Source organism: Phalacrocorax carbo, chromosome 10 (assembly GCF_963921805.1).
Source record: "Phalacrocorax carbo chromosome 10, bPhaCar2.1, whole genome shotgun sequence".
Lineage (NCBI taxonomy): Eukaryota > Metazoa > Chordata > Aves > Suliformes > Phalacrocoracidae > Phalacrocorax > Phalacrocorax carbo.
This window is the reverse complement of record NC_087522.1, coordinates 19,831,144-19,855,941: the sequence shown is the minus strand read 5'-3', so window position 1 is coordinate 19,855,941 and position 24,798 is coordinate 19,831,144. Positions and strand designations below refer to the sequence as shown.

The 24,798-nt window shown below is 46.8% G+C and overlaps 1 long non-coding RNA gene across 1 annotated transcript in view; it reads right to left on the bottom strand.

The window, feature by feature from the left end:
* The window catches only part of LOC135315269 (uncharacterized), a 26,421-nt gene extending 1,623 nt beyond the window's left edge, over positions 1 to 24,798 (bottom strand). The window contains exons 1-4 of the long non-coding RNA XR_010374703.1: positions 21,172 to 24,798; positions 9,371 to 9,535; positions 1,674 to 1,749; positions 53 to 148 (exon numbers count right to left, since the gene is read on the bottom strand). This is a non-coding gene — a long non-coding RNA (uncharacterized LOC135315269). The remainder of the gene's footprint in view (positions 1 to 52; positions 149 to 1,673; positions 1,750 to 9,370; positions 9,536 to 21,171) is intronic.

Here is a 24,798-nt window from a genome sequence, read left to right as displayed (position 1 = left end):
TATTGAGCTGCAGGCCAGGGAGAGCTAAAAATCAAAGCAAGCAACACGTTACCTCACAGCCTAGTAGTTCACAGCTTATTTAGAGCAGAGGAGCAGGCGATGGCATTTGGTTAGGTCCTGCAGAAAGATTACTTAGGTTGGTCCTCTCCTGGGATTAGAAAACACATTTGAGGCAATTGCTGTATTATAATCATGAGACTATGATGAAGACTTTGCTTCTAGGCCGTTTGCATGCATGACGCAGCATGACCACTAGACCTTGAAATACCTGTACTTTAAAAGCAACAGCCACAAAAGGACAATTACCAGGCAACTTCTGTGACTGATAACACATCTTAGATCCAGACAGCATCAAATTTCTAGGTTTCAGTTCCTGAACACTTGGAGTCTAGCTCCGGGTTTCATGTCGGATCCCATAGATCTAATGGGACAACCCAAAATCTGGATGCAATGTCACTATAAACATTCAAATCTAAAGCCAAACACTGACATGTAGACACACCTCTAACCCCACTTGAAAACCACTGCACTGCTTGCTACTGCCCATTGACTAGGACTACTGCTAGAAGCTGACCTGCTAGAAACCACTCTGAATGTTTACAGGGTTTCTGAAGTTGACATATTGAAATATTAGGGAGAAAGACTCCAATGCAATTTAAATGCTCTAAAAAGAATTACAGAACCAAGTCCTGAGATGAATTTTCAGGTAAAACTCCCATCATTATATGCTAATGTTTTGCATAGTGAGACAACGTGCTTAAGCACACAGTATCAGAAGAGTCTGCCACACTGCTGGCTATGGCAGAATAAGACAAGTAATTTCAGAGGCCCCAGAACTGCGCAGCCTGGTTTCCTTGGGAGAGTGCCCTGTGATTCTCACTTCAGTGAAACCAAGGCTGCAGGGTGAGTTCATGTTGGATTAGACATCAGAGAATTCACATGGGGAGAACCATTGGCTAAAGAGCAGTTTCTTCTGTCTGAGCTCTGGATGAATCTTTCACACATATTGAGTATTCACAGACTACATAAACAAGAGATGGCCTAGCTTTTAGCAGCATCTGGGCTAAAGCTGGGGCCCTTCAGTGCCAGTGAGAGGGCCAACAATCTCTTCTGCATGCTGCCTCTTCACGCAAAATTCTTCACTAAGACAAAATCTCTCTGTCAGGGTTAAATTTGGCAGACGTTCAAAAGCTATTAGAAGGAGCAACTGCACCACCACTGGTTAATATTTTACAAGGTATTTTTTAACCCAGTTTACCATAAATTCTTTCACCACATGGATAAGAGATGTGAGGATTGGATTTCTTGCCTTGGTTACCTACTGTGTTTCTCTTACAATGCTCATGGAGCTCCAGGCTCGTTCTGTGCTAAAATTTCTCCTGATGTCAGGGGAATTATGTTCACTAAACAAATGCTGAATATGCAGTGCACACAGGTCTGAGAGAGGACTTATTTTGGCGTGCATATCTTTACTAAGCCAAGCCTGCACATGGGAGACGTGGGAAACACAGAATTTGCAATATAAAGTCCATCAGCCTCTAGTTTTCTGGAAGTTCTGCTAAGAACAGCCCCAAAGCCACCTCTGCACTCATCAGGGAAGGGGCGGCTTCAGGGAAGTTATGTTTTCTGCTCCCTTACTGAACTCAGAGAGAGACAGGCTGATCGCATCCTACCTGAGGAGGGCTTCTCATCACCACCTGTTGTTACACTAAAACAAGAGATTACCTTTCAGCTGTGGGTATTCTTCCTCTGGTGGCGAAGACAAAAATATAATAGTTAGAATGCCATTTTGCAAGTAGGTTTTTTCCCCTAATCTTTGTTTTTCTTCTTAAAGCAGATGCAGGGAGGTATAAGGACGAGACACAAAACTCAGATGCAGCACACTACCGGTGATGACTGTGACTCTTTTTGCACACCGATCTGCTTTGCAGACCTGAGACTGTGCTGTTGTCTAGTAGAGCAGCCACCACATCCAGGAGAGTGGAGGTGCTCTGGGAGGGATCTGCCTGCTCTCAGATCACACAGGCTGACTTCAAAGCACACACGTTTAAGCTCTTCTAATGCTTTGATGAGTCAAGGTCCTAGGGAATTAAGTTTGTTAGAATTGGACTTAGGTGTCACAGTTGTAAAAGAAGGCTGTCATAGGCAAAGAAGAGGAAGACACTGGCTTAGCCCAGTCCCTCTGGAAATGAGCCCCGTGACATTTACTTTGCAGCACAGTACAGGCATGTTCTAACATGAGCCGATGGGCCCCCAGTACAAATCCTTGTGGGAGTGCAGCCCCACAAGCCCCTGGCAAGCAAGTAGCACCCACTGCAAATAGCCAGTACTGAGGCACGGTAAAGAAATCAGTACTTCTGCTTCCAGGCATGAGGCAGATCTGTTCTTTTTTTGGGTAAGATGTTACAAGCTGGAGTTTTGAAGCTAAAACACTGGGAAGAGAAGAAAAAAAGCAAAATTATTCTCTACAAGATACCTGGAAACACATTCTCTATTTATGCAGAGCAACTAGAACTCTGGGGAAGGCCAGTGTTCAGAGCCTTTGTAATGAGATATGCCCCCCACACCATTTGCTTCTCAATGCTAGGGCATAAAAAATTCAGTTCTAGGTCTGACTTCTTTGTCCTTAGCCCATTCTTTGAGCACATTTCTTCACTGTGAAATACAACCTTGTTATAGTAAGCTTCTAGTCTAAAAGGACCCAAATAATTCTCTGGCAAGTTTGCGCTCATCTCCTACATCCCTGCCGTTTAGCAAGAAACCCCCTGCATTACAAATCCACTCTGTCAGTAAGAAACATCCTGTATTACAAAACACATCTAATCTCAGGACCCGGCTGTGAGGTCAACTAGTTATTGCCCCCAGCCTAAAGTACGGGAAAACTGAAGCAGAAAGAACTGATGTGACTTGCCCTGGGCCACACTGGCACTCTGTGACCTAACTGGAGCTCTCACTCATGTCCTCCCTGTTCCCCAAGCAGCGCTCTAATTAACTGCTCCTCGTTGTAAGAGAAGGATGTCCCTGTGCCCTGCTGTGGCGGCTCCTCTGGTTCCTGCTCTGCAGCTGGTGCTTCATGAAGGGTGAAGGTTTTAAGGTGCCAGCTCCACTTCTGGGCATTGCCCTCAAACCCTGAAGCACTTGAAGGGTCCGTAAAATTTCTCTTTAGGCTTTCAAATGGAGGGCCTGGCAGTGAGCAGCATACATAAGGCTGCTCTTCATGCCTGGGGCAGAGGCAGGGCAGGAGGAAGGTGCATTAGCAGAAATGGGCAGGAGCTACAGATGGAAATGTTAAATGAAAGAGAAGGTAGGGACTAAGAATCCTTATACCGTCCTGGCTGGCTAGAATTGCTTATATCTATGTGTATGACAGCACACAATAGCACTTTCTTTCAGCACGTTAAATTTACAGGGCCCAGTTCATCCCATTAGTTACCTCCCTGGAGCCAGCACAGTTACTCCAGGAATTAACACAGCCTAGATATATTAACCTTTTTATTATTTATGTAAATCACAATGCCTTGGGATAGGTTATGCTTCAAGATCATGGTGGAAATTTCACCCTGCCTGCACTGTACCCAGCCAACAGGATGGGAGGGACACATGGTGGTAATTTTGGGCACAGCAACGAGTTTGTCAATAACCCACGTTGCACACTGTGTTCCTGGGTGTTGGCAAAGCAACGTCTGCTTAAACAGCTCAGCGCAGCCAAGGGGAAGAGCAGCTGGTACAGAGGCACCTTGTCAGACAGCAAACTCAACAGTGGGGAGTGAGAGATTTGGCTCTGTGTCTGCTGGACGCTATTGAGAATGTTTTGGTTTGTAAGAGGGTGAGGGGATAATTTCTCCCCATTTTTAATCACCTCCAAAGTAAGCTGTGCTATTTTTGACAATAATTTAATGATTTATAAGAGATAGGAAAATAAATGAGGAAGGGCTCTCAAAACACGTGTAGGTAAAGCAGAAAGACATTTTCCTTTCTTTCCTGAAAAGAGCCCTGAGCATTATGCCAGCAGCTGAGAGTTTTGTTAAGTGCCAAGTTGCATTTATTTTGTCAGACCCTAGGAGGGGGCCCACTCTGTTCACAAGCTTTGCTACCTGTGCACCTGTCTCCTGTCCACACTGAATGAGGCAGCCTTCCTATTTAGCTCCCAGTGGCAGCTGTTTCCTCAGACTTGAAGGAAAAACTGAGATCAAAGGAACACAAGGTGAGATCCACGACCAGAAAGGCAGTGCTTTCACTGTAGAGGGACCACTACACAGCTGTCCTGGGTGGACTCAGCCCACATCTGACATGAAGCCCAATGGAGGAGTGACACACTCTCTCATCAGGGGATTTCTGCAGCCCTCACCCAGACACTGACTAAAAGCCTCTGCACCATTTTCTGCTCCCACCAGATTCAAGTTGTTCTTATTTCCCAGCCAGTTTGGCCCTGAGGCTCCTGCTCCCGTTGCCTACACCCACAGCTTGGTACCTGGGGAGCCGGCCACAGGATGCAGCCAAGCCTCCACTTGCCTGTAAGAGGCTTCAAGCCAACTAATTTGCCCTGCTCTTCCTTAAACTGATGCATGCCTGTGCATGAGCAACTTCAGGAACTGTCTGAATCCGATCTTCGGGCCTTTGGGTGGTATAGATTGAAAACCTACGGAAGAACTAGGATGTTGCTGTGTAGCAAAGGGGTGCTACTGTTTTAAATAGCAGCACCACTGCTAATTTGCTTCATTCGCATTGCTTTCCCAGACAGTGTAGCAGGAATCGGGCGAGCACTAGCAGCACCAGAAGCGATTAGGTGTTTGCCCTCCATGCTTAAACCGCTGCTTGGCACGGGAAGAGGTGCCCCTTCTTGCTTGAGAGGGAAGTTGTCCTTTCTGCCGTCATCATCGACTGTACTTTGGGGTGGGGTTGGCAGCCTGTCTAGGATATGTCCACCCTATCACCACTGCGATGACTGCCAGTGAGGTGTGAATATAACCAAGTCAGTGGTAAACAGACTTGCTCAGACATGCTCAGGCACCACTAGCAGCTTAACTGTGCAGTGGCTAGGATGGGCTAACAGGTCCGGTATTCTCCAGCTTCCTCTTACAGGCTTTTCAACCCATATGGAGCTCCACTAGTAAATTCACAATTAGCTTATACAGGCCTCCATGGCCTGTCATGACAGGAATTTTAGACATATCTTAACAGCTCTGGGTCGTGACATTGCTTTTTCTGCTAGCAGTTTCACCTACTGCCACGTAGGAGGAAGTAAGGCCAGAGAGGATTGTTTCAGTAAGCCAGAGCTGTCCTGCCTGCTCTCAGAAAATGCTAGGCAGGTAGGCAGGCTGAGGGATCCTTCAGGGCTTTCTGCAACACTAGTTAGAGCACCTGACATCTTAGGTTTGCTGTGGATACACTCCATGTCAGTTTGCATGGTAGCTGTCACTCCAACTCACATCTCTTGGGTGCTGCAAGTCCTAGTATTTTCCAGGCAGAAGGCACTCTGTCTTGTAACAGAAGTTTTCTGTGGTTCCTACAACCTTTTAAAGAACCTGCACTTACCTCTTTGCACAAGCAGGTATTTCAATGCATTTTATTTACGGTTCCACCAAAAAAATGTGGAAGTAGAGATCCCTGAAGGCAGTGATGTTCACACCCAGAGCTACTGTCCTTTCTGATCAGACTACACCGTGCTGCTCTATCAATTCCTTGCAGCTCCTGCAGTCTCTGGGAACCTGCAGACCCCTCCCTGCAAAGACACTATATAATGCTGATACCACGTGATTCAGTCAGAGCCTGCAAGTCCCCAAATGCACAGAAAATTTATGGTAAGCTACCAGGGGAATTTCTGCAGAGTCTCCTGGAATCCGCAGGGGCCCTTTCCATCCCTCCTGATGCCAGCACTGTATAAACTCACGTGCTGTACAGTACCCGCTGACCTAGCAATACTGTCAGAATCCTCTCCATGACAACACACTGCAATGTCCTCTAGTACAGGGAAGCATCCTGCAAGCAGGCAAGGCTGGCTGGGGAGCCAACGTATCAGATGTATAGAGTACAATTTTAGCATCCTTTCTATGGGGAAGTTGGAGGCACAAATGCAACGGGGCGAAATGTCTCCCCAGATGAAAGGAAAGAATTGCAGAATGTAAGAAGAAAGAAATGGCAAAATGGGAGATTTAAATAACCTTCAAATCATAGGAGACACAGTTTATAGGTCTCATGCAACAGGTGTGCATGGCCAAACAACATTCCTTTCACACAACATTTTGGATACCCTCAGGGAATGAAGAAAGGTGGAAGGTACTTAGGACCACAGGTAAGAAAGGAGAGGTGTTTCCCGACAAGGGTTGGTGGTGGCTGGAAAGCTGGGTTAGTGGGGAAATGTAGAAAAGCTGTTCTAGATGTCTCCAACAGTGATGGCTTTCACACCAGTACAGCAAAGAAACATCCTGAATGCATGGTGGGAGTAAGAAGGGAAAAGAGATGCACTGGGATAAGTGCATGGAGGACTTAAACAACTGGACAATATAAAGAAAATAGTACTGGGATCCTACATGAGAGTCATGATGTATTTTTTTTTTTAAGGTCTTCTTCCTGTTGAAGGCTCCTCCCTTGCAGTAGCAGAGAAATGCCTTCTGGAGCACCTCAACCTGGTGGCTTCCTCCACTGCAGGCTCACAAAGGTGCTCCGCGGGCTGGCAGGCAGCACCCCATGATGTTAGGAGGGAGCCTGACCTAACCTGTCACCCTTTGGGCTCTGGGGCAGCAGCCAAGGGTGCCCAGGGCACACCTGCAAAGCGGAGGGTGATGAGGAACATTTCTTTCAGTGTTTGAATGTGAGCTGGCACTAAAAGGACTTTGCCGTGTGTCAGTGCTAGGATCAGGAGGATGAGCTGCAGGAGAGGTATCTAGCTCAAGAGCACAGGATGAGGAAGTACATTTCTGCTGAAGATTGTTTTAGTTCTGCTTTTTTTTTTTTTTCTTAAAGACCAAATTTAGTGTTAAACGGCCTGGGATTGGTAGAGACCCACAAGGTGCCGACAGTTCAGTTCTCATTAGGAAAGTTTAAGGCTGGCAGTTTTACACAAAGGCCAGATCCATGCATGGCTTTGTAAGCAACCGTTTTGATTCTGTCACCGGACCATGGGACGGGGTTCATGCTGAGTAAGGTCAATTGACCAAAGGCAACTAGCACATTCCTGTGCCTAGCAGAGGTGACACCACAGCCAAAGAAAACCTGAGCCTGGGGTTGTTTCCAAGGAGGGAAGGGACTTTCTGAAAGGGAAAAGCCAGATTAAAGGGGAATAATAATCCTCAAATATGCAGTGACAGCATGGGAAGAGATGATTGCTCAAAAGAATGGATCTCCCTCAAGAAAGTTAGCGTCTCACCACTGGCAGGCTGGATGTGGGCTCATGTCCCCATCCTCTTTTCTGGCAGGGGCAAGGAGCAAACTCTCAGCAGAAAGGTGGGGACAGACAGCTGGTTGGGAGGATGAAACCTCCTAGGTCAAACCTTGTCAGTCAAAGCTCTCACTGTGATTTCACTTGCAGGCAGAACCCTAAATATCCCCAGGGGAACTGGGCTTCCACCCTTGATGACTTGTACAACCCTGAAACCTGGTCATGCATCCACACTCTAATGCATTTGCTGCACTTGCTTGGATGTTAAGGCAGGTTGTGGCCCCTTCCAGCATGCCAGCCAGACGCTTCACAGCCATATCCCAGCCACAACTTTGAAGCAGCAGAAAAGGCTGTGTCTCATTCTTCCTCAGCTCGAGTCAGCAGGATTAATTGGTTATTCAGGAGTCCCTTCCCCCACCGACAGAGTGGAGGAAAAATAATTATAAACCTCCTTCTTAAATATGCCAGCTAACAGACAGGATCAATATACAAAGGGAGTCCCTGATTTCTGACATGCCTAAGCCCTCAGACGACTGTGGCTTTTTTGCACCATATGGCTCTATCACTTGATAAAAGAGCGCCCTAAATATCCTTGTTGTTTTCCAGTCTGCCACCAAATTAACTTAGGAGGATGGGCATACACAGCCAGTTTCTGTACTGTTGCCACCGTTTCTGAAGTCCCCAGACCTATCACAAGCCGCTGTATTTTTGCAGTCCCTCCTGCCCCACCCCTCCCCAGGACCAGCTACCAAAGGGATTAAATATGGCGTGTTATCTACAGCAGTGGCTTAATCACCAAGCAAAGAACTCATCCCCTGACCACAAGGTCAGGGAATTATCTTCCTAACAGATAATGCAGCCAAGGCTTGGAACGAAATGAGGAGCTGAACTGTGATCGCAAGCCCATAAAGCCACAGCTTTAGTGCTGTTTCTAGCAGAGTAACACCACTAAGGTGCTATGAAAGTGCAGTGTGACTTTTCCCACCTGCCCTGAGATGCCTTTTTGGTGGCAGGGGAAGATAAACACAGGAAAAATGGTACTCAGCTTTGTGCACACATGTCCCCCCCCCATAAACACCCCCTATGCCTAGCCTGTCCCTCTGAGAGCAAAGGTTTTGATGGTTGGATATATTTGGCACCCCATACTAAAGAGAGAACATTACACATGAAGAGCTTTTAATAGACTGTGAAGAATTAACCGAGCACTAAGTCTCAGTCAGAAAAGAAGTGACCTCAGGGGAAACGCATATATATCTAGGAATATGGTTTCAGAGGGCATAGGTCCTATGCATCAGTTTCAGCAGAAGGTGGAAAGTCCCATTCCCACATAAGCTAGCCTGTTGGGGCACAGCTGCAGGTGCCAGCCCCACAGCTCAGCGCGCAGAGGGGCAGCCCCACAGGGCAGCAACAGGACAACTGAAGGCATTGGTGATAAAGTTCTTCATTCAGGACTTAAAGAATCTAGATCTGCTGCCACCAGAAAAGAGCAAGGAGAACTGATACAGAAAGCTATGAAACCAAGTTCTTACTAGGGTCAAACACAGGGCATCAGCCCCCATAGCTTTGCTGTGAGCACCTCGGGACCTTCTGCACACATCCAGGCGGGATGAGCCACGGCCCCTGCCCGGTGGCTGCCCGAGATCAGCCCCATTTCATAGATGGGGAAGGCGTAAGCTGAGATTACAGGAAAAGGCTAAGAAGATGAGGCTCTCTGCCCAAAGCTGGCTGATACAAATAGCTCCCAGCTCCACAAGTGACTCCTTCGAGGTCATGTATATGACTGTAGAGGAGGAACCCCTGCCTCTCCACTTTAGCCAAGAAATTAAACACACGCAGAATCTTCTTTGTTGCACACTTCAAAAGCAGCTAAGCAATCTAAGGGAATTTTCCCTCCTCCCTCAGTACATCTCGCCATTACCTGCTCCCTAAAGCCCATTGTTATTAACATTTGTCTGTGAAATACCCACACCCTGCAAAGTCCACGCGCCTTACCTGTGAACAGCAAGGGCCACCCTGCAGCCAGAGATGCTGGTCTCCTCCGTCTTCCCACCAAGACATGCTTCCCACAACACTGGTGTGGGACACGAGAGAAGCAGCTCCCACCTCAAGGCACAAGATCAGCTCAGAGCCTGCTTAGCAAATTCCACTGTTCTTCAGCTATAAATCAAAGTAAAAATGTGTTTATTTCAACCTTGAAACGTGAAGGGTCAGGTCATCTCTGAGAGCTCTGTGTCTCTATTAAGCTTGGTGGACAGAAGTCACAACTGTGGGGAGGTGGGAGAGACAGAGCAACTACCGACACTACATTTTCTTAGGAAAGCAAGATGGATGGGCAGGTGGGTAAGCCAAAGCTTTTTAAGCTTAATGCATTGCATCTGGAGAGCACATGTCCCCCAAAGAGGGCTCACTGAGGTTACATGCATGCTGTTCATCCTCCTGAGGCAGGGCACAGACATCAGAGCCCTTTCTACACACACACTTCCAACGGCACAGCAGAGACCCCAGGATATTTAAGCAAACTGCAGGCAGGACTAGCAGGTGGAATAAGTAACCTGTCTGCCATGCAAGGGGCCTGGATGAGATAACTGCAAATAAAGGTCCTTTTCCCCATTTCTGATCTCAGGCTCTTTTCACAGTGCTCCATGTGAAAAATGGAGCGCTAATAAAGCTTCAGATTTTCCACTCAGCTGCTGCTTCTTGGCTTCCCTGCCTTTCCCACCTGCATTACCCTGTAGCTTTGGGGAAATCTGACATTACATATATTTCTATATTGTTCTTAATAAAAAAGATCCCTCTCTCCATTAAGTGTCTCTCAAGAGCAGAGACGGGGCACTTGCGTTTTGAGAGCTGCCTGGCTTGCAGCCTGCCAGGGGCCCTGTCTCCTCAGCATCCCTCCCACAGCTGCTATCTCTGCAGCCACCACAACCCTAGCCTCAAAGTCACTTTGGGCATACCAGAAAGCTGGACAGCCCTTTCACAAAACCACATCTCAGCTGTAAAGCACAGATGTGCACGGGACCCTTTTAACCATGTGGAAATCAAGCACTGCCCTACCTGTCCTTTGTGTGCTTGTCTCCACGGGGGTGCTGCTGCAGGCTGCGGCTGGGTATGTACGCCAGAACTTCTCCTGGCCAAGTTACAAGCTGCTCCCCAGGAAGGGCAAAGGCTACACAAGTTTACCAGGTCAGCTGGGAGATGACACGAGCTGCCTTCTCCTCCCACAAAGCGCCAACCTGGCACCTCTGTATGGAATAGTTTTCCCATTTCATTGAGCTTCACCTCTTCCCTACGAGTAGACTTTACTCATGACTTCTTTACATATCCACCTTGCTCCAGCTGACAGCACGGCCACAAAGAACCAGATCATCTCTTCCAGTGGATTCACCAGCCTCCAGCCTCCAAAGGCTACAGGAACTAGCTTGGATAACAATACACATGGAAAAAATGGTCTGTATATGTTTAGATAAAAACAACCCTTGGCAAATGTATGTAATTAAATACAACCCCTCCAGCAGTGAGCGTGAGGAGCCTGGGCCGGTCACTGCTTCCCTTTTTTCCCCTATTAGTGGCGCCAGCTCCATGAAAAATGGTGTGGCCTGAAGATCCTTCCTGCTGTGTGAGACAGGCTCCCTCACCAAGCACCTTGGTTCCTCTCCTGGCGCTGCCAGCTGGGTTTGCCAGGTTTCCCCTGGAGACCCCTCTGCCTTCCAGCTCTCTGTGCACAGCCAAGCCGCAGAGGCCTGCCAGCCCACGCAGTCCCCAGCCAGCTGCTGCTCCAAACACCTCCTGGAGGGTCCATGCTGGGACATGTTTAGATGTGTGTCGGTCCAGGCAGCATTAATGCAGGCACGCAAATCCCCAGCAAGTGCCAGAGACAATGTGCCACAGAGCTTGCTCCCAGGCTTTTCTTGCCATAGATTAGAATAACACTAAAATTCACCCAGTGATAAGTAGGTGAAACATACTAATGTGTGGCAGACAGAAGAGATTAGAGAGAGTAGTGGTCTTCCCTGACCTTAAGCTTTTCAATAAATCTCTGCAGATAAAGGAGAGGACTCCATAAAATAAAATCTTGTCTTTTGCGCAGCTGTCCACCCAAAAATGAGTACCCACATCTCACTTTTGTACGGTTCACATTTCTTCACACACAGCCTTCAGAAAGTAAGCTGAAGTCATGACCTTACTACCATAATTAGCACCCATAAAGTGGCAGGCTGTGGTATCAGGGCTCTAGGGATGGCAAATACTGACCCATTTCTCCTTAGATAGGAGACAAGATTCATTTCATGTTACCTTGGGAACTCACACCCTACCACGGCAAACATCACCTGGACAGGCAGAGGAAAAGCTGACCATAGTTCTTTCTGTCCTACTGTCTCCTGACCTTATATAGCACGTCCTTCTTCCTCCATAATTGATGTTTCCTGCTGCAGAAACAGCCACACTTCTGCTTCGCTGGCTATCCCATTACAGCAGTAATAAGTGCAAGCCAATTACCCTGCAAAACAATTCAAATTTATTCAGTGCCTTTCTTTATAACACCACCTCTTCCTTGCTGCCCTGCAGCTACAGGAACTCAGCAGCTCCCTCCCTTCATCTTCCTCATGAGCCCCATCTGGGACACACACACACACCACCTCCTCCAAGGGGAAACAGTTACTCGTCTTCTTTTCTGTAACATTTGGTGTTACAAACACCCCCCATCTATGTAAGAGTGATGCATTTCCAGGGCTCTTAGAATACAGTTGTATTTTGTTAAATCATGTGGACAGGAAAATGTTGAGGAAATTTCTGGCACGCCAGCTGTCTGACCTGGCTTATTTACATGATGCTAGTGCTAGGAAATGCACTAGTTTTATAGGCCTCATAATCTGAGACTATTTATCCAGAGAAAGGCAGCAGCAAGGAAAATGTCACATCAGGCTTCCTATACGCTAACTTCAAAACCCATGTTAGCCCCTGCCCTGGGACAGGCAGCACACGGACGCTGCATGCCCGGCCATGCAGCGGGGAGCTGCCACCACCGACCCTCATCCAGGGGAGCTAGAAAGATGCTTGCCTGCATGACTTGAGCGGGTCACTGAAAGTCTTGGAGAAACTGAGGCCATGGTTGACCTGGCTGCTGCACAGTGGAGGAGCAGCAGTGTCCCTACGTGCAGGATTACGGCTGTTGTCCTTGCCAGGGCTGTTTGCCCACGTGCTACTTTCTCTGTGGGTCTGGCAATGGCAGCTACAGTAGTGACACAGCCTCCAGTTATAAAGCACATCATGTTTTACCTGAAGGTAAAACTTTCTGGTCTGCTCTCTGCCCATGGGGAAAGAAAATCAGAGGAAAAATCTGATTCTCAGAAATTATTTTTGAGAAAATTATTTTCTGGCAAAACAGAAAAATAAAAATAGACCTCATTATGGAATATTTCTTTTGAAAGATGGCATATGTGTGAGGTATGCATTTAATACACATGATCTTTTTATGTATCTGTGTGTATTTTTATATGCATGTATGTGCACAAATCTATGTATATATGTGTGAATAGATGGTGGAGGGAGATGAGTTGGATACAGCGCTTGTTAGCAGCTTGCAAGGGACGAACGACACCAGCCGACTCACTAAAACACAGGCCCTCTGAGCCTCCCAGCGAAGGCTCAGACTGGTTTGGCAGAAGCTCCAGTTCCTCAGCCTGCCCCCCAGCCCCGTGAAATACACTGGGACAGGACCTGGTGCGCAGACACAGAAAGGTCCCTCGCTGCAGGGTGCGTGGCAAGGTGGGACCAGGCACCTTCCTGCCCACCTCTGCACCCACAGGGCTTGGCCCAAAGCTGCATGTGAGGTGGGCTGTGAAACAGGGAAGGAAGGTGCCCAGTTAACAGCCTGGGGTGTTCGCTGCCCGTCTCTATATGTTTTCTGCATCAAATACTCAAGTCTGAAAGACTTTGCAAGTAGGATGAATAGTATCTTCTAGACAGAAAGCCAGCATTGTGAAAAAGGCGTGAGCAGCTACGATCGATCGATCGATCGTCTGTAGGCCACATCTCACCTCCTTTGCACTCTCCAAGCAGAACAAGTAGCTCCCCAGCACCACCACAGCGGGTGGGCTTCCCCTCCGCCTGGGGCAGCACCATCCCCCCACAGCTCCCACCAAGCATGCCGGGGTGATGCTAATTTCCACCGCGGAAGACAGCCACAATTAGTCAAAGAAGAGCAAACGGAAAGCTGAGGGAGAGGGCTGGAGGGAAAGGTGGGAAGAAGCCGGCTTGCCTGTTGTGCTCAGAGCTGGGGAGAGCTGGGGGAGCAGGGAGGGAGAGGATGTTACTCATGTGAAGCAATTTGTTTGCTAACTTTGCAACCATCTTCAGGCACAGACAGTATCAATATACCTGGTACAGAGAACACACTAGAACCAAGACCGAGAAACATCTTTCAAGCCTCCTCCTTCTTGCCTGGACAAAAAGAAGATTATCAGGATGCTTTATTCCTCTGCAGGGCACTATCCACAGCAGCTATTCATTGCTTCCCTGTGAGGTCTCCTCTTTCCTTATAGTTCACCTGGAAAGCAACTGTTCTCCCTTCCCCTGCTCCCCTGTCCTGGTCTGGGAATGAAGCAGAGCCCAGGTGCAGCTCCTCTGACAGCCTGCCTCTGGATCCTCCCTGCACTGCACTTAGGAGCCAAACAGTGTGCTTGCAGCAGAGCACTGTAGGGGCAGGGACAGGGAGATGCTCTTCTCCCTTCAGGAAGTGAATGGGATGGCTCCCAATGGCCTTTCCTAAGGCTGGCTCATTAAATCCCCTCCTTCCATGCTGCTGGATGAAAGCTTTGTGGCAGAAGTCTGCCCTGGTGTGCTGGGATCCAACAGGCCAGAGGCAGTGGCAAGGCTGGGATGCAGGAGCAGCTCAGGGAGTGGGCACACGGGGCTCTCTGCTCCTGGGTGCCAGCACAGAGCTGCAAGCTGGACTCGTGCCTGCTTGCAGGGGGAAGCCAAAGGCTCTACAACATTGTGCCCCTGTGAGTTTAGCCTGGAGGGGTGTCTTGTTCCTCCTTTGCTGCACAGAGGTCTGAGGGTGGTCCCTTGGAGTCACAACCACCACCACTGCTTTTGAACAAGGCTGTTACTCAGCAGCAGTCAGTCGCAGCTGGAATGATTTTCTGTGTAGTGAGTAGTCACCAAACCCAACCCCTTGCCAGCACCAGGAGCCAGCCACAAGCTAAAAGGAGAACATGGGCTTAGTGGAGCTCTTCTAGCTCCTTCAGCATTAGCCAAAGCTAGGGGCTAAAACATCTCCTCCAAACAAAATCATTCTTCCCTTGCTGCAGGCTGGCTTCAAACCCTGAATACAGTGTTTCCTGCTCCTCCTAATCCAAGCTTGGCACATAAAATAAGCACACTTATTTTACCCATCCAGGGTACCTTTGAATGGCTGGGAATTTTCTGCCCTTGTTTTGGAGCCCATGTTCCCCCTACATAGGGAAGAAAGCCAGCTCTGCCTGCACAGTAAGCCTACCTTATTTCTCTTAACCTAAAATAACTTCCACATTAAAGGACACCTACTCTGTATTTATGTTCAGTGAGAAACTACAACACGAGAAACTTAGCAGAAAGAGAGAGTCACTGGCCTCACTGCTATTCCCTGCATCCCTTCATGGGTCAGAGCATCTCGCTGAAGTACCATGCACTTGATCAGAGAGGGATCTAGAGAGCTGCTGCTCCAGGGTAGAGAGGTTTCTGAACATCCAAGTCCATTGAGTTGCAGGGATTTCCAGCATCTTCCAGTCAATGTTTAGATACCCAAAAGCTTTCCAGCACCAAAAGGCTGACTTCTGTCCCCCTGAGCAGCTGCCACATACACACAGCTACCCGCAAAGAAGAGCAACCATAAGCCATGCCCCTGCAGCCCAGCTGGGCCACGCCAGTGCAAGCTCAGCTGTGTTTTCTCACAGTGTCTTGCTCAGCAGAAGTTGGGGAGAGAAAAAGAGACCCTTGGCTGCAGACCCCTTTTCTCTGAGCACCTGGGACTGGACTCCAGTTGGGACTCAAGGTGGTTTTAACTTACTGAGAAATAGGACATCTTCTTTTGCTGGTTGAGATGCACTTGCCATAGCACATATTTTTGTTTGTTTTTTTTAAACACACTGACCCGCTATCAGCAGGGCTTTAGCTTTTAGTCACATCTGCTACACTCCTACCTTTCCATCTCTCTCCTGGTGAAGTCTCCTCACCTTCTCGTCCGCAGCAAGCACGAGTGTTTTGCCTCTAGCAGAGTCAGGAAAGGAAAGGAGCAATTAAAGCAGTGGCTATTGCCAAGTGAGTTACAATCCCTCCTCTCTGGCAATCTTTCCAATAAGCCTGCTCCTCCGTCTTGCTACAAAAGCCACAGCATTCCCACCTTTTGCCACATGGTTTTAATTCTTCTCACAGCCTTGCATGCCGCTGAGATGAGCGCACCTAAGAGCACAGCCTACCTCTGACACCCAGAGTCCTTGAGTGCTTGTGTATCCTCCCAAAGGCAGAACTCTGCCATGAGTGCTGTTGCCCTGTTCACAGTTGTGCTTTCAGCAGTGACTCTAACACAAGCCTCCAGCCATACTTCCATCAGGGCTGAGATACCCAGCACCTTTTTTGAACACGGACTAATTCCATTGCAGCCAGTCAGCTTTCTCACACCCACCATAAAAAGCTCGTTTTCAAGACTCCTTATTAAAAAGGAGATGCTAAAAATATTTACTCTATTTTGCAGAGCTTAGAAAAACAAAACAAAACAAAACAAAACCAAACCAAAAGCACCCAACAAAAACCAGAACCTGTCTTCCTGATGCTGCAGGAGCAGGGGCTGGTATCTTCTGCAGGTAGCCGCTGACGTATGGAGGAAAATGGGAGCTCTCTCCTGCGCCCAAAATCAACAATGAAGAAACTGATGGGAGCAGCAGCTCTAGGAGAGGACCTGTTCCTCTGCTCTTGGGTGGTTTCCACAGAGGTTTGAGGCAGGGATGCAGTCAAGAACTCAAGGGTAAGCAAGTTCACTTATTATTTTAAGCAGTGCAAAGTTTGCGCTTTTTATAATACAGCAAAATAAGAACACACGACCCTGCTGAGTTATTTATTGCAACACCTCTGAGTTAGCAAAAGGTTCCTTTGCTACTCCCACAAAACAACCTTTATAATTTTTCTTCCTCTGAAGTGCGAGATTTGCCAACATTGAAAAAAGAGAGAGATTGCTTCCAGCACTATGGCATGTCCTACATTTAGTACCGGTGACAAAAAGGAGCAGAAAGGACTCACAGACCTGACCAAGTACTCAGCTGGATCTTTCTCCATTTCAGCTTTAGAGTTAAGCCTGCAGTAAGAAGTAAACGAGTTAATATAGAAGAAGGGATGTTATTTCGGTGGGCAGAAAGGCACTGCAGGTTGTTCAACAAACCACGTGTGGTTGCCAAGCTCATGGTCCCACCTGGCCCTGCTCATGGTGACTGTCACCCCCACGGGCCACCTCAGACCCAGCTCTCCACAGACTGACTACAGCAGATTCCTCTGGCTCAGTCATTTCTCCTATTCATGGCCACGCTCAGACTAGAGGGATAACAAATTGTGTGTGGACTAGGAGAAAAACTGCAGAATTATCCTTGTGGCAAGTGTATCAGGTAGAAGATGCTGAAAATAATAGCATCCTTTGCAGTCATACCAGCACAATGAAGCAATGAGTCTCCATGCAAGCCCTAGGACCTGCCTGAAGCTAAGCCTTGGACAAAACTTTCAGAGCATGGCCACCTTCTTGGGAGAAAACTTCTCCGTACTAGACACAACATGAGCCATCCTCTGTCATTCCACTAACCACAGAAAGTGACCGCATGAGAAGCATTCAAAACAGACTATTTCTGTGAAAAACTAGCATCTTATCTCCCAAGAGATGCATTAATATTACACCGGTGTCCTAAATGGAAAGCCTGCCTACCATCTTAGGCTAAAAACAACAAAAAAAGCCATACTCTGTAGCTGAAAATTGGTACCAGCCTGTGTCTCTTGCATGCTGTGCACAGCAGTGCATAACACACCCCAGCAATCGTTTATCCTTTATTACTGACTTCTGACCCCGAGGGCAGTTTCCATTTCTTGTCCCCTGTCTCTGCTTTAGAAGCAGCACATATTGGAGGCAGCGGGGCTGGCGCTGCCTTCCTTTCTCTGCCATTTACCTCTGCGCAAGAGCAAAGCCTCGGGGCAGCGAGCACCAGGGGAGTCACCAAAGCCCTGTCCTTCAGCAGGAATCACTCTTCTATACCAGGGAGTGAAACAGCCTGGAGGCTTCGTGCATCTTATGTAGAGGATGAAATTAAGCCTTAAATTAACCTTAGCGGGAGCCACCATTTACACTGTGAAAAGCAGGCCAGATGGCGCAGATGAGAATCAGCAGGCTTCACGTTTGGCAGTATCTGCGAATTAAACCATATTTCAATGTGTCTCTGAAGGGGACAACAATGAAAGTCTTCAGAGGGAAGAGAAGTTCCCAGGTGGTAGCCAGAAGGTGGAGGTGGTGGAAGAATGGCCACAGGCTTTTCAGACCCAGTCTAGCTGTTCTGCAACTTCTGAAGAGGACCTTAGAGGTGCAAACCATCCTACATCTTCTCCTATCCTCGGACACGAGGGGACAATTCAGGGAACTCTCCTCAGTGGAGGGAGTTCTCATCTCATTCCCAGTTTTCCCAGTAGGAGAAAGCAATCCGACCCAGGGTTACTAGTGAAAGTTATTTGAACAGAGGTGGGTCCCTCCTTAAGCCATCCTCCTGTTACTACGTTGCATTAAAAATACAGAGATAACATTGAAATCAGTAATTTTGTGTCCTTTCAGAGTAAGGAGACAGTCACTTAAGATACTACGGTGCACAGTCAGCTCCGTGCTGACTCTGCCAGGGAGCTTACAGGGTAGGAGATTCCTCTGCAGGGCTAGGATGTGCCGCAAGGAACAACTGATGGCAAGCACCTCGCCACAGGTTGCTTAGGGCACGCCTTGCTGGTTACACAGAGAGCTGCTCACTGGCTTCAGGTAAGCAAGCGGGAGATTTCTTTAGATTTGATACATCCTGGCTTTAACTTTATACATATTTTAAAAGAAGAAGTGGGTAGCAAGGGTGAAAGCATTTTACACTGTCATGGTTTTAGCTGGGATAGAGTTGATTTTCTTCACTGCAGCTGGCCTAGTGCTGTGCTTTGGACTTAGCATGAAAACTATGTTGAGATAACACATAGAGGTTTGGGCTGTTGCTGGGCAGTGCTTGTGCTAGTCAAGGACATTTCCAGCTCCCCATGCTCTGCTGGGGGCACAAGCAGCCAGGAGGGGAGGGGGCACAGCTAAGGGAGCGGATTCAACCTGGCCAAAGGGATATTCCATATCATGTAACGTCATGCCCAGTGTGTTACCTGGGAGGGGCTGGCCGGGGGAGGGAGGCAGCAATCACGGCTCGGGGACAGGCAGCATCAGTTGGTGGGTCGTGAGCAGTTGCATCATTTGTGTTTCTGTTTTTTTCTCTTTTTCCCTTTTATTATATTATCATTATTGTCATTATTATCATCATCATTATTATTATAATTATTTTATTGTCATTATTAAACTGTGCTTATCTCAACGCACAAGTTTTGCTCTTCCGATCCTCTCCCCATCCCACAGGGGTGGGGGCAGTGGGTGAGCGGCTGCGCGGTGTTCAGTTGCTGACTGAGGCTGAACCACAACATACATACAGCCAGTCCTTTTGAGAGGTGATGTTAAGCACGTAACACAACAACTCAGTGAAGCAGAGGCGATGCACTGGCAGTAAATGAACATGTCACAATGATACGTCTCAACTTCTGCAGAGGCAATTTAACACTATTTCAGTGACAGTGTATCAAGGACACACAGGAATTCACTTTCACTCCAGTGTCAGCATAACTTTTATTTATTTATTGCTTTCAATATGCACAGTAAAGCAAGACCTGATGTGGCTACTTCCTGAGTACAATACTTCTGTAAAGTCTGGTATTGTGGCTTTTGATGGCAATAGATCAAAGGTGCTGCATTCACAAGCCACAGGCTGATTTTTTCAACTGCCTGAATTAAAGATACGCCCCCTGGCTGTCATTTTTTTCTGTCCTTTCCAGCATCACATAATATAGACCTTGTAACTGGAAAATAGCCAGAGATGGTGTGAGGACAGTGTAAAGGGGAAAACCAGCTCTGTAACAGCATGTCCCAAAACTATGGTTCGAGTCTTTTCTACTAACTCAGCAGCGGCTACTATAGCTCGGATGCAAAATGGGGTTCCTTTAATTACTGCATCTAGGGTGCAGGAATAATACGCTACAGGTCTTTCATGGGGACTTAAAGTATGAGTTAAAACTCCATTTGCTGTTCCTTTATTCTTGGTACAATAAAGTCTAAAGGGTTTTGTATAATCTGGAATCCCTAAAGCTGGGGCTTTTAATAGAGCTTCCTTCAGGATTCGAAATGCTTTCTCCCTCTCAGGGCCCCATTGTATTGGGTCTGTTTCCTCGTTTTTTGTGGCTTCGTGAAGTGGCTTAGCAACTTCACTAAACCCAGGGATCCATGGTCTGCAGAATCCAACCTGACCTAAAAATCCCCTTAACTATTTCTCAGTGCAGGTCTGGGTATTTCCTGTACTGCTTTTATTCTTTCAGGGTCTATATCTCTCTCTCCTGGTTTAAGAATAAACCCAAGATATTTTACTTGTTGCTGACAGAGTTGTAACTTGGATGGAGATGCACAATGACCCTTTTTTGCCAGCTGTATGCACAGGTATTCAGTGTCCCACACACATTCTTCATTAGTACAACTTGCTATTAGTATATCATTGATATGTTGAATCAAGACAGACCTTCCTACAAATTCCAAATCCTTTAAATAATTTTTCAAAATTTGGGAAAAAATAGTGGGTGAGCTAGTAAATCCTTGTGGCAATCGGGTCCAAGTTAATTGTTTCCCTTGCCAGGTAAAAGCAAAGATCAACTGACTCTCTTCAGCATTACAAATGCTAAAAAATGCACCAGTTAAATCTAAAACAGTATAATATTGTGCTCATACCGGTATTTGAGTAAGAATCAGATTCAGGTCAGGAACCACAGGGTGTGGTGAAATTACACGCTCATTTACAGCTTGTAGATCCTGAACGAATCTATATTCTGGGTCTCCACCTTTACCCAACTGATGTTTACTCACTGGTAATATGGGGGTATTATAATTTTTTAAGGATTCACCTCTTTAAGAAAAACTCAATTTGTTTTCGAATACTCAGTACGGCCTCATCAATGATGGGATATTGTCTAATAGAGGGAGGTATTCCGCCTTTTGTTTTGATTACCACTGGTTCTGCAGATAAAAATAAACCTACATCTTCACTAGAAGTACTCTATAGTTCCCAGGGAACTGCCTCTACTCCTTCTGGAATTTTAGGGGATGAAACTTCATCTTTTAAAATTTGTATGACTTCGGATCCCATTAAGACTAAATGAATCCCACTGGGAGCTAGAGATATCTGAGTGCTAAATTCCTACAAGAGATCTCATCCTAACAAAGATACAGGAGAATCTGGGGATATCACAAATCTTCCCCATGCCAGTTTTCCAGCTAAGACAATTGGAAGGGTTTTAGAGAAGTTTTTTATTTCTTCCCCTACTACCCGCCTTATAATTACGGTTTCTTCTGATATTTGTGGCACTGTATAATTTAGGAGAGATAATGTTGCACCTGTATCAATAAGGAAGTTAACATAAATTCTGTTTACCTTTGCAGTAATCAGTCCACACTCATTTACCTCTATTCCCTCATTGGACGTTTCAGTGATTCTCCAGTAAGGAAGAAGCTTTCCATCCATTCACTGTGAATGCGGCCGAGGTGGATATGTAGATGTGGGTCCTGGCTCAGGGGCGATCAGACGGAGCAGACACTCATGCTGTGTGTGACCTAAATTTCTGCAATAAGACCATTCTAAAGTATTAGAACTGAACTGCATCTGTAATGTAGAATTGGGAGTTCTACCTTGATTACCTCACCCTCTACCCCTAAAATTTCCTCAGGGAAAGTTTCTGCCTCTCCCTCTAAGATTAGAGATTTGGGCTATGGCAGCTGCTAATAGGCTAATTTCTCTTTCCTTCTCCCTTCGCTCTTGCTTTTTCTCTAATTTTTGCTTTTCATCATCACTTTTCTGCCTTTCCTCATCAGTTCCATCATAGACAAAAGCAGCAATACCAAGTGTTTTTGTTAAAGTCTCTCCTTGCCATCCTGGCATATGTTTTTTGAAGTATTTATTTGTACCTGGGGAAGATTGCTCTACAAAACCACTTACAGCCAATGGTTCTTGAAAATTTTCTCGTCATTCCTCCGTATTTCAGCAAAGTTGCTTTTAATCTAGTCCAATAATCACTGGGATGCTCATCCAATTTTTGTCTGCATTCTAACACTCTTGCCCAATTTGTAGTTCTTTTACCACATTGCCGAACGGCTTCTACTAACTGCTGTGTAGCAGTTCGGTGTGCTTGCATACCTGCTGTAGTTACTAAAGTCCAATTAGGATTTTGATCAGGCCATGGGTTTAATCCCTGACCTCTCTGAGTAATTTCCCTATCCTTTTGAAAAAATTTTTCTCTTTCCTCTGTTTGAAACAATTCTCTTAATAAGCTTTGCGTATCATTCCAGCTGGGAGAATAATCTGTAATTATTCCACGTAGTAACTGTGTACATTTTTCAGCATCTTTTCTCAGTCTTGGCATTTTACTTTGCCAAGCAATTAAATCTCCTTGTTCCAAGGCTCATGTCTCATCACTGCAGTGACTGAGGAAACATCTGGAGGTGCCCCTGGTCTTGCCCTTGGATTAGGAATGTACTCTAATCTCAGAGGGTACATTCCTACAGTAGTAAGGTTAGCTTCCTCAGCCTCAGGGGCAGAGGGAAGTGAGTTTACTCCTGGCGTAGATGGTTTAAGCCTCTCTTGGGCCCAATTATACCATATATAACAATAATCAATATCCTGGCTGCCAGTATCCTCTAAAATTATTATTAAGAATTTTTGTTTGTGAGGCTTAAAGATACCTGCAGGAGGCCTCACGCCCATAGGTCCTCCTCCCCTGTTTCAAGTCAGGAATTGCCATTCCTCCTGACACAACTTAACCAACCTTTGCTTCTGCAAGGTTTGTGCCAGAGGTATCTTCTTCCAGTTCTCTAAAACCTCAGCAAGGGTTGTCCCCCTTTCAATGCTGAGTGTAGTTCCCATAATCTTATACTTACTCAACAGTAAGTTGTAGCAAGTTTAAACACAAGAGAACTCCCAGTTTTTGTCTGGAATCACCCACACCAAGCCTCTTTAGGTGAACTCACCTGAGATTTGCCGGCAAGAGAGCAATGGTTACGGGTTCATTCAGAGGAGTTCCTGGCTTTCCTTCCTCTTGTGTCCTAGTGTCCCATCTGGGTCACCAGTTCTATTAAAGGATGAATAGACCAGACGTGGGTATCTCTAGGTTTGCTTTATTCACAACTCAGAGTGGGGGCATCACCTCAGTGTGTGGAATCATCCAAAAAGACGTACAGCTTATATACCATTTAAGTCCCATTACCTAATCTATTACTTAAAGCCTGAAGCCTTTGCAAATTTTCATCCAACTTTTTAGTTCTCGAAACTCATCATTTATTAAAATCCATTCTATTCCTGGTCTCAGCTTAATTATTCTTTCCTGGTTCCAATTCCTGTTTCAGTTTCAGGGTCATCTCATCTCTGGGTCGCTATCTTCACAATCGCTCCTTTCTTCTAATCCATCCTATACAATTCTGAGAAAGACTTCAAGATGTACTATTAATGGCTGAACTAAAGTTAACAATTCTAAGACATTAATTTCTTTGTATTTTAATATACACCTGTTTCCGGTTAATCAATTATCTTTTGTTGAAACTGTCTCCAGTGATTAACTTGACTGGGTTTTAGAACAGCCTTGGGTGGGTCTATACAGGGGAGCAGGCTGAGAACAATCCTCTAAGCCTTGTGAGCAGCACTGCGGTTGCATAAATCATATTCATACATATGATCCCAAATGTAATTTAGTTCAGTATTATAAAAAATCTCTTACACTAACATCTTAATCGTCACTTTCCTACTAAGTGGGATTGACAAGTGCTTGTGAGTACCTCCCTTTCCCTGCACTAGGTCCCCAGGGAACAGCCTCTCAGCCTGATCAGAGTCTGCAGCAGCCTGTTGTTGTCCCAGCTCCTTGCCCTCAAGAAAGCAGCTGCCTGAAGCAGCGGCAGAACCGCTGCTGCCCAAAGACGAAAGAAATTACTTGGTGCAAAGCCCTTCAGGCCACCTCTGTCCCATGCAGAGGTGATGACCTCGGGGCCAGCAACCACACTTTCCAGCCTGGCTGGACAGAGTAAGAGGCAAGAAAGAGGGGCCTGTTGGGCACCTGGAGAGGCAGAATCACTGTAGATTGTGCCATGGCTGTTTCACTCTTTGTCTTTGGCAGAGTTACTTCCCAGAGGGTGGGAGACAGGTATGTTTGCTCCATAAGCAGCAGTACTCACACCATGCAAAAGGCAGCATAAAGTAGCAATGAAGATGAGGATGGCCTATCAAGATGGTAGGAGTAACATGGAGCACCTAAAGCATTAGCCAGGCAGAGCTTGCTAACTAACCTTCTGTTGTGGCTAAACCCCAGCTGGCAACTAAGCACCACACAACCACTCACTTCCCTGCAGTGGAATGGGGGGGAGAATCAGAGGAGTAAGAGTGAGAAAAGCCATGGGTTGAGATAAAAACACTTAAAACAACCACCAACCGGCAGTAAGGAAAAGAAAAAAAAAAACAGACAAGAAAAAGAAAAAGAAAACCCGAGAAAGAGCAGTGATGCAAATGAAAACAATCACTCACCACCAGCTGCGCCATGCCCAGGCAGCCCATAAGCAGCGGCCCCCTGCCAACCTCTCCCCTGGTTTTATTACTGCACATGACATCATATGGTCTGAATATCTCTGGGGTCCACTGTCCCAGGTGTGTCCCCTCCCAGCTCTCTGTCCCCACTGCCTGCTCACAGGTGGGGTGGTGTGAGGAGCATAAGAGCCCCCAGTGCTGCGTAAGTGCTGCTCAGCGGTAACCAACACAGCCCTGCCTAAGCAAAACCATTTCCAGCACAAATCCAGAACACAAGAGGAGGGAGTGTGGGGTGCAGGGAAGGGTGGGGGCATCAGAGTTTTGGTGGGGGCAATGGGCAGGTGGGGGGTGCAGCAGCACAGGGGTTATGGGGGATGATGCTGAATATGGTGGGCTGGAACAGGGTGGAGAGGGGGCACATCACCGGGGAAAAAACTCACATGGGGGAAAGCCTTGCACAGAGGAACATTCTGGTAGAAAGCGCTTGGGACAAATAATAACAAGAAGAAGAGGAAGAGGAAGAGGAAG